Source organism: Megascapheus bottae, chromosome 2 (assembly GCF_031878675.1).
Source record: "Megascapheus bottae isolate mThoBot1 chromosome 2, mThoBot2.hap1, whole genome shotgun sequence".
NCBI lineage: Eukaryota > Metazoa > Chordata > Mammalia > Rodentia > Geomyidae > Megascapheus > Megascapheus bottae.
Window position 1 is genome coordinate 85,884,248 of NC_143510.1, and position 12,355 is coordinate 85,896,602.

The following is a 12,355-nucleotide window of genomic DNA, read 5'->3' on the forward strand; positions in this document are numbered from 1 at the left end:
AGCATGTAAAGTCATGAAACTACCTGCCATCGGGCTGATCATGAATAACAAATGCACAGGAACCGGAGGAGAAATCTGATCCCAGCGTGACCCTGGGGAAAGGTCCAGCCGCTTTGTCTGGGGCCTGAAGTTCTGAGGTGCCCATAGCATCCTGGGAAGACTTCCTCTTTGTGAGGTAGCTGTTGAAGGAGACTGGCCTCAGGTCAAGAGTAGGCACAGAGGCCACAGTCCTCAGATCCACCCTGACTATTCCTCAACAAAACAAAAAGTTGTTGTCATTGGCGGTGGTGGTGATAGTTGAGAGAGACACAGACAGACAGACAGACAGACAGACAGACAGACAGATCAACTATATCCTTACTGCTTCTCTAGTAGCTCTGTCCTACTCTCACTCAATGTATACTTTCTGAACAATGACCAGAGCTATTTTTTTATGTAGTAGAGCCAGTGTATTCTTGGCACCGTTTATGCCTCAGGAGTATGAGACAGTACCACAAGGTGACAATGCAGTGAGAGGGAGAAACAGACTCGAAGATTGTTCAGGGGGTGGAGTTGCTACTAACTGTTGCTCCAGCCTTCCTTGATGACCTCAGTTAAGCCTCACACCAACACCGTGAGCTCGGTACTGTTGTTGTCTATCTGATAGGACAACCGTAGCTTGGGGAGTTCAAGTAACTCCCTGCAGTCACATGACTTACTAGCAGATTTGCCATGGTTTGTCCTCTCATTTGCCTGGCTTTTCTACCTCATGCCTCAAAGTACAGCAGAGAATGGGGGGACAGAGAAGGGCATTCCAATGTGCCCAGGGAAAAATCAGAAAGGGCTTCCTGGAGGAGGGGACTCAGGAAGTGAGTCTTGAAGGATGAGTAGGAGTTTGCATGAGGACAAGGAGGTGTGAAGGACATGCCAGGCAGGGGAGCAGAATATTTGGAGATAGCAAATACCCTGGTGGAGCTGGAAGTATGGGGCCAGCAGGATGAGGCTGTGGGAATGAGGAGCCCGTTGAGACCCTTGGCTCAGCAACTCTGGCACCTGGTGGCTTCTTCTCGAAAATCAATCACCGCCATGTGGCTGTGCCAGCAGGCAGGGGCAAGCCAGCGGGAGCCTCACAGGGCCTGCTTTTCCCAGCCCAGTGGGGGCTCTTTTACAAAGAACAAAGTTGGGTATTTTCCAGGATGTTCCCTGGTGAGACTGAAGGCAGCTGGCCTGAGTGCCAGATATAGCAGCCAGGCTGGAATAAGAAAGTTCTGGCAAGGAAAGACAGAAATTTCTCAACCCCCCCCCCAAAAAAAATGCACTGGTCAGGACTGTAGGCTTTGTGAATCATGGTTGGGACACCTGGTTCTTCCATCTGCCTTCCGGTGACCTTGAAGGTGGGGCTTAACTTGCTCTGCTCTCCAGAGCTGCTTAGGCAGAGGTAGGCACCGGTGTGCTTCTTCAGTAGGCTCTTTGTGGAGATACAATGAAGAAATTCATAAGAAGGGTGGAAGACAATGTCCTGAACACAGTAAACATTCCGCTAATGTGGACCTTTGTTATAAACAGCTCTGGCTGCCCATTCAACATTTAGCCAGCAAAGGTTTAGTGAGTGGTTTCTGATGCCAAGCATTGGATGACCTCCGTGAGAGGGAACACAACATTCTTGCCCTCCTGGCCTTTATATGCTAGGAAAAGAGGCAGAAATAAATAGTATGTATAATAATTTCCAATAGTAATAAGTGTTATAGAGATAATAAAGTGGCGAGGGTAAAGACGCTAAAACTAGGCCTGAGAACTTGGATCTATCTCTCTGTCTATCAGCAGTTGGATTTGAGACTAGTAACTCAACTTTCCTGTGCTTCTTTCTTCATGCAGAAAATGGGACCAGTGCTGGGCTCTCATGGCTGTGTCTGTAATCCTAATTACTTAGGAGGCTGAGATCTGAGGATTACGGTTTAAAGGCCGGAAACTCCCCAATCATCCACTCAAAAACCAGAAGTGGAGCCATAGCTCAAAGTGATAGAGTGCTATCCTTGAACAAAATAACTCAGAGACAGCACCCAGGCCCTGAGTTTAAGCCCCATGACCAACCAAAGAGAAAAAAAAAAGAAGAAAAAAGAAAATGGGAGCTGTAACAGAAACCCCTCTCCTCCAGTTGCTATAAGGAGGGAGCAAGTTAATCCAGTTAATCCTTAGAATAATACCTAGCAGAGATTAAGAGAGGGTTATATACTTAATATGACTAGAACTGCCTTTTTTCCTGAACTGGCTTGAGATTTTTATAAAGTGACTTCCTATGTGTCTATCAGTTAGCATCTTCATTTATTAACATGCATCCATGGCCTGTCTACTGAAGATAAAGTGGATACATCCACATTGACCTCTCCCCACTTCTTTCCTTCAGTGAGGCTCTCCTCCTCATCCTCGGCCTCTCCTGAGACTGCACTCATTCCTCACTTTCACTTCTGGAGTCCATTCTCTAACCACTGTCCTTTCTCTAACAATCCTTTGTCCTCGTCTGGCTTGGCCAATGGCCAAGGACTGATCTAAGTGCCATGGCATACACCCTTAGCCCAACACTCTCTCAGCTTCAGCCTCCTCTTTTGGCAAAATGAAAGCCGTGATTAAATATATTCCTCCTGCTCCAAGTCCAGCCTATGTAGCTGAATATGAATGGAGAAAAACAAAAATAATCCACCCAGACTTCCTGCCCGTTTTACTCGAGCTTCATCACCTGAGACTTTGCAGAGCAGTTCTCCAGTGAATCTGTGCTCTCACTCTGCAGATGGCCTTTGATCTCAAATCACCTTCTCTTCTTTCCTACAGGGCTCATCCCCTCTTGTAGGCAACAGCGGCTCTCTTCTGGTGTTGTCATCCTCCCACCCCCAATTAATGGAATTACCAACAATAACAAAGCATTTTCTTTTTCTTTTCTACATAAACCTTTGTGTAGTATCACTGCATGACTTATCTATTGAGGAGAACAAATTATATCCAAATCCAACAGCTCAAGGCAACAAATGCATAGTATCTGAGAGCTCTGCAGTTCAAGGTACCTTGAAGGCCTCTGCTTCAAGCTCTCTCACTAGCTGTGATCAGGGTGCCCACTGTGGGAGTGGGGAGGGGACTTGTGGTCTTCTCAAGGCTGGATGGGCAGTGATGGTTTCCAAGGCCACAGCATGGCGGATGGGAGGCCTCGGGTGTTTATTGGCTCAATGGCTGATACTTTCATTCCTTCTTACGTAGGCATCTCCACAAAACAGTGCACAGCCTGGCTGGTCAAATCTCTCAGGGCCAGGAGTCTACACAAAGCCTTTTGTCTAACTTAATGTGGCATGTGATCTTATCACATCTGCTTATTCTGCCTGTTAGAAGTAAGTAAGTCAGCCAAACAAGTATTGGGAGCCATGTTCCCTGCTTTTGGGGGGGAGAAGTGGTCTGACCATTGGGGATACCTGTCTCTCTGAACACACCTGAAGTACCTCCTGTAGAACCCGCCATGTTGCAGGATCTCAGCAAATGCCTGCCCACTTTCCTGGGCATTTGCCATGGGCCTGGTGCTCTGCAGCCTCTAGAGAAATGGAGGCAAGAACAATGTGCTCTTTGTCTGCATAAAGCAGAAGGTTGAGAGCAATGTGACTGTGAGTATCATCTGGAAAACCCTGGCATCACAATTACCTGGAGCCCTTTCCAAAAGGTTCTCAGGCCTTTCCTAAAGCTATTGGATCTTCCCTGCTGAGAGGCAGGGCTGGGGTTTTGAACTTGCAGCAAGCTTTCCTGCCAGTCTACTGTCTGTCAGTTGAGATAGATGAGTCTGATCCAGTTGCCATTGGCTCATACTTAGGAGGTTGAGGTCTGAGGATCATGGTTCAAAGTCAGCTCAGGCAAGAAGGTCTGTGAGATTCATATTTCTAATAAACCAAGTTTTAAGCTGTGGGCTCCAGAGGTAGAGCACTAGCTTTGAGCACAAAATCTCAGGGGTAGCAGCCAGGCCCTGAGTTCAAGCCCTCCAATACATCCCTTCCCCACCCCCTACCCTCCACACACACAGGAGCATGACTATGGTGGAACTACCTCTTGCAGGGAGGATCTGGGAAACTCTCTTCTCCAAATTGATCCTATGAACTCAGCCATGTCATTTATTCAGCATTAGTTTCTTCACATATCCAGCAAACTTCAGATTAGTTAAAGGACAAATTAGGTGACACTGCAAGAGTGGTGCTCATATAGTCTTTGGAACAGTCCACAGATAAGAACCTATCCAATGCTTCGGAGAGCGGTGGCAGGACATCACTTCACCACATCTACAAAAGGCTGTGCAGCCTGAAACCTGGCATCTCGAGTACGCAAAGGAGTAAGCAGTGCTCCCAGCACTGGAAGGCACAAACAAGCCCAACTAGGTGACAGGCAGCATGGACGATTTCCAAGAGCAGCTGTTAAATACTGCGCCCTGTTGACTCCTGGAGTGCTGCCTCAGGCTTCAGCTTCTGGACAGAAGGTTGCCTGTCCTGGAAAAGTCAGGCACCTGTGGAAGTTTCTCTGTAGGGGAGGAGTCCCTGGGCTGTGTGTAGGGAGGTTTGGCCATGGTATTTTCTGGCTGTGAACCACCCCATCCCCAAATCAGCATAACAATTCATGCATCGGTCAAGCCAGTGCCTGAGAAATGTTAGATTCATTCAGCCGACAACCTCTAATCCTGGTGAGCAGCCACTAAGCTGAGTGTGAAGTGTCCAACAGAGCAGCTGGCATAAAGTCTAGATCCTGGCTACTGGCGGCCTTTGGGACTCACAAATGCAGGTGGCCTTACTGGTGGAAAGCACAGGGTAGAGAATACATTCTTCGTGGGGACTATATAATGCACCAAAGGTCAAAATTTGGAGGAAGATAGAAACTATTTTCATCATAGACCCACTAAGTAGTATGCAGTCCTCACCCCATTTACCTTTTGCCAAAGAGCCACTGTGTTCTGTCAATTCAGTTTGTATGTCTACCATCTCAGCCCAGTTATTCACTGTATCATACCTGGATGATTCATTAGCTATCCTTCTGAACCACATTACCCTTTCTTATTTTGCGCCATTCCCATTATCTAGGATTGTTTTCATTTGTTTGGGTTTTTCATCATTCAAGCCCGACCCTCTTTCACTCGCTCCTAAGAAAGTATTATAGTTTGGGAATTGGGTGATTGCAGATTTCCCATGGGGCTGTGTAGGATAAAGGCCGCCATCTTTTCATGACATAGATTATGAACTCTCCCATTTATCCACTTGGCTGAGTCATTTCCAATCCCTCTTCTGTCCCTCACATCTTTGCAAATGCTCTTCTCGGTCTCAGATGTCCTTGTCGCTCTCTGACAGCAACCCCCAAACTAACTGCACTGCATTGCTTGGTATTTCTAGACAGATGGGTGTTGATGCCTTTTCTCCATCCTGCCCCTAAATTCTAAAGCAGTATTTTTTTCATTGATTTCTTTCTGATTTGTGGGGGGGGGGGTGGAGGGGGTCATAGGGCTTGAACTTGGCCTGTGCACTGTCCCTGAGCTCTTCAGCTCAAGGCTACCATCCTATCCTTGAGCCAAGCCCCACTTCCAGTTTTCTAGAGGTTAATTGGAGATAAGAGTCTCAGTCCTTTTGTGCCTGTGCTGGCTTTGAACCTTGATCCTCAGAGCTCAGCCTCCTGTGTAGCTAGGATTACAAGCATAAGCCACCACGCCTGGCTTTATTATTTTTTATCTCCCAAATATGGAGTTTCTTAAAAATAGAGATCAAATAGTTTTGTCTTGTATCCCTGGTGTTGTCCACTTAGGATATACCTAAGAAATATTTACAGAATAAGTGAATGAGTAAACCAAAGACTGAATGAAGTTTCATAAGTTGTATATGTTCATATGTGAGTAATTGAAATAGTGGAATCCAAATCCAGTGTTGTCAGAACTTTTGAGCAGACAGAACAACAAAACCCAAACTTTTCCTGGTTAGAGAGAGAGAGGGGGGGGGGAAGAGGGAGAGAAAGAAAGAGAAGAGAGAGAGAGAAAGAGAGCGCAAGCACAGTAGATCTGTTATAGTTTTACACCACTATAACATAATTCCTAGGGCAGGTTACTTGTGGAGTTTATTTAGCTCAACTCTTTGGAAGCTCAGATCCAAGATCAGATGTCACCATTGGTTTGAGCTCTGTGAAGGAGGGGAGATGATGCATTTTATGACAGGAGTAGTCATATCTCAAACTGAAGAAGGGGAGAAATGAGTCCTAGGGTCCTCCAAGCCCCTTTGAGGGTATGACTCCCCAAAATCTAAAGACTTCCCATCAGGTCCAACCCATTTTTTGTGGTATTCAGGGTAGAATCCAGGGCTTGTGCTATGCTTCCAGCTCAAGAGTTCCCTTGCCAGGATTTAAAACAAAAATGTACACATTGTACATTTTCCCACACCTTAAAGATCCCTAACACTTCCCAGCACAACTACCCTGAGGATCAAGCTTTTGCCCAGGAACCGCTGAGGAATATTTAACAACCTAACAGCAAGGCCCCTAACTTAAAAGTCTGAAGAATGTTTTCCGGCTAGCCATAAGAGGTCCAAGAATGGAATCGGAGTCAACATTTTGCCTCTCCTTTCCCCTCCACTCCTCTCCCCTGCTGTCTCCTCTGCTCTTCTCTCTACTCAACTTTTCTCCTTTCTACTACTGTCCTTTTCTCCATTTTTCTTCCTCCTCCTCCTTCTCTCCCACTTCGTTTCTCCTCTTTCTCTCTTCTTCCCTCCCTCCTCCTTTACCCCCCTCCTCCAGACCTATCTCCCTCAGCTCTGTTTTCTTCTTTGTCTACTCACCATGGACCTATTAGCAAAGTTGGTCCATTCATTTTGCTCCATGATTAAAAAAAACCCTCAACTTCCTCTCTTATGAATCATAGATCAAAGCTGTCACAGAAACTGATTGCATAGTCTACAAGGCTCTGGTTTTCCTCCACAACAGTAATCATTCAAATCAAGGAAATGAGGTGCCACAGTTAGCTAAGCCTGAATCACATGTTGACCCTGTCGCTAGAGGACAAGAAAGAGAGCATGGTGATCCCCTCGGGCACCAGACAGGATCAGGAGATATAGTAACCATGAAAAGAAGGGCTCTGGGTGAAGGGAAGAGAGAGCATTGTTCTTTTAGTCAGTGTTCTCTTCATTTCCAGAATGAGATTTCCCTGCCACTTGGGTGCTTTAGGGAGCGGACTACAAAGAACCTTGAACCTGTGCCTTTCAGTCAATATTATCTATTTAAATGTGAGTGATTTGGGGAATCTCAGCTCAGGGGATAGGGAACTAATTATTTTATTTTTCATATACAGTTTTATTTATCCCACTTACTACCCCTAGTTATACTTATTTAACTCTTTCCTTTAGGATAGTAAATCCTTTGTCAAAAGCTAATTAAATGATTTTTTTGTGGGTCATGGGGCTTAAACTGGGCCTGGGCATTGTCCCTGAGCTCTTCAGCTCAAGGCTATCGCCCTACCCTTCAGGCAAGCCCTACTTCCTGTTTTCTAGAGGAGAATTAGGTCCTTTTGTGCTCACACTGGTTTTGAATCTTGATCCTCAGATCTCAGCCTCCTAAGTAGCCAAGATTACAGGCATGAGCCACCGCGCCTGGCTTACATGATTTTCTTGACAAGAGCAGACAATTTAAATTGATTTCAGTTTAGTGTAAAATTGTTGTTTTGAGTGTCCATTTTAGAGTTCTACACTTCCCTGCCTTGGATAAAGGAGTTCTGAGCCACTGTTCTTTCATCTTCCCCGTATTGCACAGGGAAAAGGAAGGAGGGCCTGCAAATCATTGCCTTTCTTCCTTCTGCTCCACTTTCTGGATCTGCAGCCTTCAGCATATTAAGAGTCAGGAAGACTGGGGTTGGAGGCATGGATCAAGTGGTAGAATGCCAGCTAATGAGCAAAAGTGTCAGACACCAAATTCAAGTCCCAATCTCAGACAAAAAAAAAAATCAGAGAGTGATAAATTATCTGCTGGTTGATGGCAGGAACATGTCCTGCCAGTGTTTCCCTCATCTTGGAAACCATTCCTTTTCCTGGGTACCTTGGACAGCTCTAGGTCTCCTGACTTTTTTTTTTTTTTTTTTTTTTTTTTGGTCAGTTGTGGGACTTGAACTCTGGGCCTGGGTGTTGTCTCTGAGCTCATCTCAATGCTATGCCTCTACCATTAAGCCACAGCACCATGTCTGGCTTTCTGGTGGTTAATTGGAGATGAGTCTCACAGACTTTTGTGCCCAAGCTAGCTTTGAACCTTGATCCTCAGCTCTCAGCTTCCTGAGTAGCTAAGATTACAGGTGTGAACCATCCAAGCCTGGCTTCCTGATTCTTCTTTTAACCCCACACTGCCGGACTTGAGGTTTTGGAAAGCTCTGGAGTCCCCTGGAACTCTCAGCTATGGTAAAACAGCATGATAGAAGAGTGCTCCACTTTCTTTTTAAGTGCAGAACCAGAGACCAAATGATCGCTGGTGGTTACAATTATAACTCTAGCTACTTAGGAGAATTGAGGTTTAAAATCAACTCAGGCAGGGCATGGCTACCCAGGAGGCTGAGATCTTAGAATCATGGCTCAAAACCAGCCCAGGAACTGAAAGATCCAAGATCGAGAGATTCTTACCTCCAATTAATCACCATAATACTGGAAGTGACAAGTGGCACTGTGGCTCAAGGGGTAGGGTGGTAGCCTTGAGCTGAAGAGCTGAATGATAATGTCCAGGTCAAAGGGTAGGGTGGTAGCCTTGGGCTGAAGAGCTCAGGGACAGCGTGCAGGCCCAGGGTTCAAGTGCCATGACTGACAGAAAAAAAAAAAAGCCAACCCAGGTGGAAAATGTCCATGAGAGTATTGTGTCCATTTAGCCAGAAAAAAACCCCAGGAAGTAGAGGTATGCCTCAGGTGGTAGAGCATCAGCCTTGAGCAAAAAGCTAAGGAAGGGCTCCCTGGCCCAGAGTCCAAGACCCATCCTGAAACACACAAAGTAAACAAACAAAACCCTGCATTCTAGTCTCCCTAAATTCTTACTTTAAAATCCCACTCCCTGTATTACAATAGTAGGAGTTTGGCATTTGATAGGTGATCATGAATGTGATTAATAACTACATATAAATCCCTAGAGAGTTGTCTTCCCTTTCCTATCATGACCCCTACAAAATGCCAAGAAGCAGCCTCTCCCCAGACACTGAGTCTGTGCTTCTTGATTTCAGAAGTCTTTAAGTGAGAAGCCCCTGGATACATGCAAACATTTTCCCCAAACCAGAGCTGTTACTAGTATGTACTATGTTTGGGGCAAGCAAGAAAAGAATGCCCCATCCGGATGGACAAATCACCATAAAGTTCCTCTTCCTCCTCCTCAGGAGACAGGGCCCAAATCGACCATCTCAAGTATCTCACGCTATTCCTACATGCCAGGGTACACGTGCCAAGATTCTACCAAGATTCCTCTCACTCAGATGGCAGCCAGCGTTTGCTTGCCAACACTGCAGTCCCACAAGTTTCCACAGAGGGAGCCATTCTCCACTTTTTCTGTGATCTTGGGACTTCCTTTGTCCAGTTTGCTAGGCCTTTATACTACGAACCATGGGTTTCTGGGGGTCTTTAAGGCTCCTTCAGGAGCCTCAAAAAGTTCAAATACTTTTATAATAAGAAATGACTTGCCCGGTTGAGCTTGGTGGTACATGCCTGAGATCAGAAATGGTGGCATTTACCTGTCATACCAGCTACAACAAGAAGCATAAATAGACAGATTGCCGTCCAGAACAATAAGAACCGATCTCAAAAATAATCAGTCAAATAAATAAATAAATAAATAGGCTAAAAGTGTGTCTCAAGCAGTAAAGTTCATACTTAACAAAGCACCAAACTCTGAATTCAAACCCCAGTACTGTCTTTAGATTATTGTGTCTTTTGTGCTCATGGAATGAAGTAATGGTGGTAAAAGCTGGTGATAACATTTAATCAAATTCATGGAACCCAAGTACAGCAGCAGTCTAAACTAGATTCTTTACCAGTCTGCACTCACCTGTAGAGGAAAAACCATTTGGTTTCACTTAAGAATGTCTTGACAAGTAAAACAAAAATACTAAAATTAGTAGGTTTCAAACCTTGAATATACATCCTTATAGGAATGTCTTGTCATGGAACAGAAAGTAGAACTAAGTCCTTCTGCTTCAAGCTAACTGGGATGCTTAAGACAACACTTTGAGAACAAGCTTCAAGCTGAGAGAACAGACCTCGTCTTCTACAAATCACTGTTTTTATTCGAAGGAAAAACTGACATCTCATATAATGCTGAACTGACTTGGGAATTTGGTGTCTATTTTCTCACAAAGGTACAAAGAGAGCCTGACACTCCCAGAAGAAACAAAGTTGATAGTTTTTGTTGCCAGTAATAAAAAAATTGAGTTTTCAAGGACAAATTGGAATTTTTATGAAGTCTACATTTGATTGCTTGATAGCTTTCCATACTTAAAGACTTTTTGGGTGGCATGGCGGATGAATGAATATAATTTGTGGCTCAGATAAAATGCAATGTGTCAGTATCTATAAAATAAAATCCTATCTATATATTTCCAAATGATAAAACAATGGATTATGTTCCTTAAAAAATGCATCCATCCTAAGTACCAGACAGACCAGAGGATTTTTAATGTGACAAAGAACAAAAGTGATTGACACAAATAATGCTCAAGAGATTACTGTAGTGCCTGTCTAGTTTTGGTGTAACAGCAGAGAAGAATTTCCACGGTTATAGAGAAAACTAGCAAGATTTTCTTCCTTTCCAATCACATATTCCCATGAGATCAAATTTTCAATCAAAGCAACATTATGCAACAGCTTGAATACAGAAACAGATATGAGAGTCTATCTAGTTTCTATGAAGCTAGATGTTAGTGAGATTTTTAAAACTGTAAAACAATGCTACTCATCAGCTCTTTGTTTTTGAAACTATTTTTCATAAAAGATCTGTGTTAATACACAATGGGCTTATTTTTTATTGCTTTTAGCCAAATTAAATATGTTCAGTTGTAGTTTTCATTTCTATTACTAGTAACATTCATAGATATAGCTCACACAAATAAAATCTCTTTGAATCATCAAGAATTTTTATTAGGGTTTTTTTTTGTGTGGAGGACCAGTGTTTGAACTTGGGGCCTTTTGCTTGCTAAGCAGCTGCTTTATCAATCACTGGAGCCATACTTCTAGCCAGGGAGTCATCCATCACTTTTAAGCATGTAGAGAGGTCTCTGAGGGGAAAAAAAAAATTGAGCACTGCTATGCTAGGAGATAAGGAAGACTCTCTTTTGAAGGCTCACCCTTCACATAAGCAGGACCATCTAGTCCAAACATTTGTTTGGAAGGTTGGGTTATCTGGAAACTTGTTTCAGTCTAATTGTCCACTGCAGGATGTAGGAAGCCTCTCGCCCAAGGCTAGGTTAGACAATCTTTAGTGTTTCTTTTTCTATGTGGAAAAGTAGTTATTCCATCACAATACAGATGTGAGCGTGCTTTAAAATCCTCATTACCATTGTGGTGTGCCAATAAACAGAAGTTGTAAGATGGGGTGGTATTTTGAGAAAGAACATAGAGTCGAGCCATCTTTCCACCCTCATTTTCTCATCTGTAAAATTAGGATAAAAATAGCAACCTGTCAGGTTGCTTAGAGACAATGCATATACATCATCTAATGAATAATAGCCAGTGAAATGACCTGTCATCATCGTCATTGTCATCCGTCAATCCGTCATCCCGGCAGGGTGATTGGAAGAGAGTTTCTATTGGAATCTGCTGAGCCAAGCAGCCCCAGTCCTTATGAGTGCTCTTGCTGATTCTCGGTGCTCCTTTCTCACAGGGATCTGAGGGTTTCTGTCTGGATGCTAGGGAACAGAGTGTCACCAGACAAGCTGAGCATCCATCTCCTCTTCCCCCATTGTGTCCTGACAAAGAGGAAAGGCTTCCACTCTGCTTTAGAATTCCATTTCACCAAAGACACATCTCTCCTTATCCCTTGTTCCCTTCCACCAACCTCCTTTCATCTCCTCCCTTCTTCCTAGACTTGCTGTAAGTGAGAATAGACCAAAAACACCCGCCATTGTATAACACGACTGGCCAGCTGATGAACAAATAAACCGATGGCTGCGTTTGAAGAGGTAGGATCTGCTATTAAAAGCTAGAGGAAGCTGCAGAGGCTGTTCTCTTGAGTATTACTTTAGTTTTGCAAGGGGATCTTTTTTATGGTACAATGTATAAAAATGGTGTGCTTCCTCATGCTGCTAAAATGGAAGCCCTGAGTCCCTTTCATAGCTGGGGGAGGCAGATTAATGAGTTGGGGAGACATGGAGGATGGCTCTCAG

General features: G+C 44.2%; 1 long non-coding RNA gene across 2 annotated transcripts in view; it reads left to right on the plus strand.

Annotated features, from left to right (window-relative positions):
• Positions 1-12,145, plus strand: part of LOC150067468 (uncharacterized) — a 117,385-nt gene extending 105,240 nt beyond the window's left edge. For both annotated transcript variants that reach the window (XR_016534622.1, XR_016534623.1), the window contains one exon: positions 12,056-12,145. This is a non-coding gene — a long non-coding RNA (uncharacterized LOC150067468). The remainder of the gene's footprint in view (positions 1-12,055) is intronic.
• The last annotated feature ends 210 nt before the right edge of the window (positions 12,146-12,355 follow it).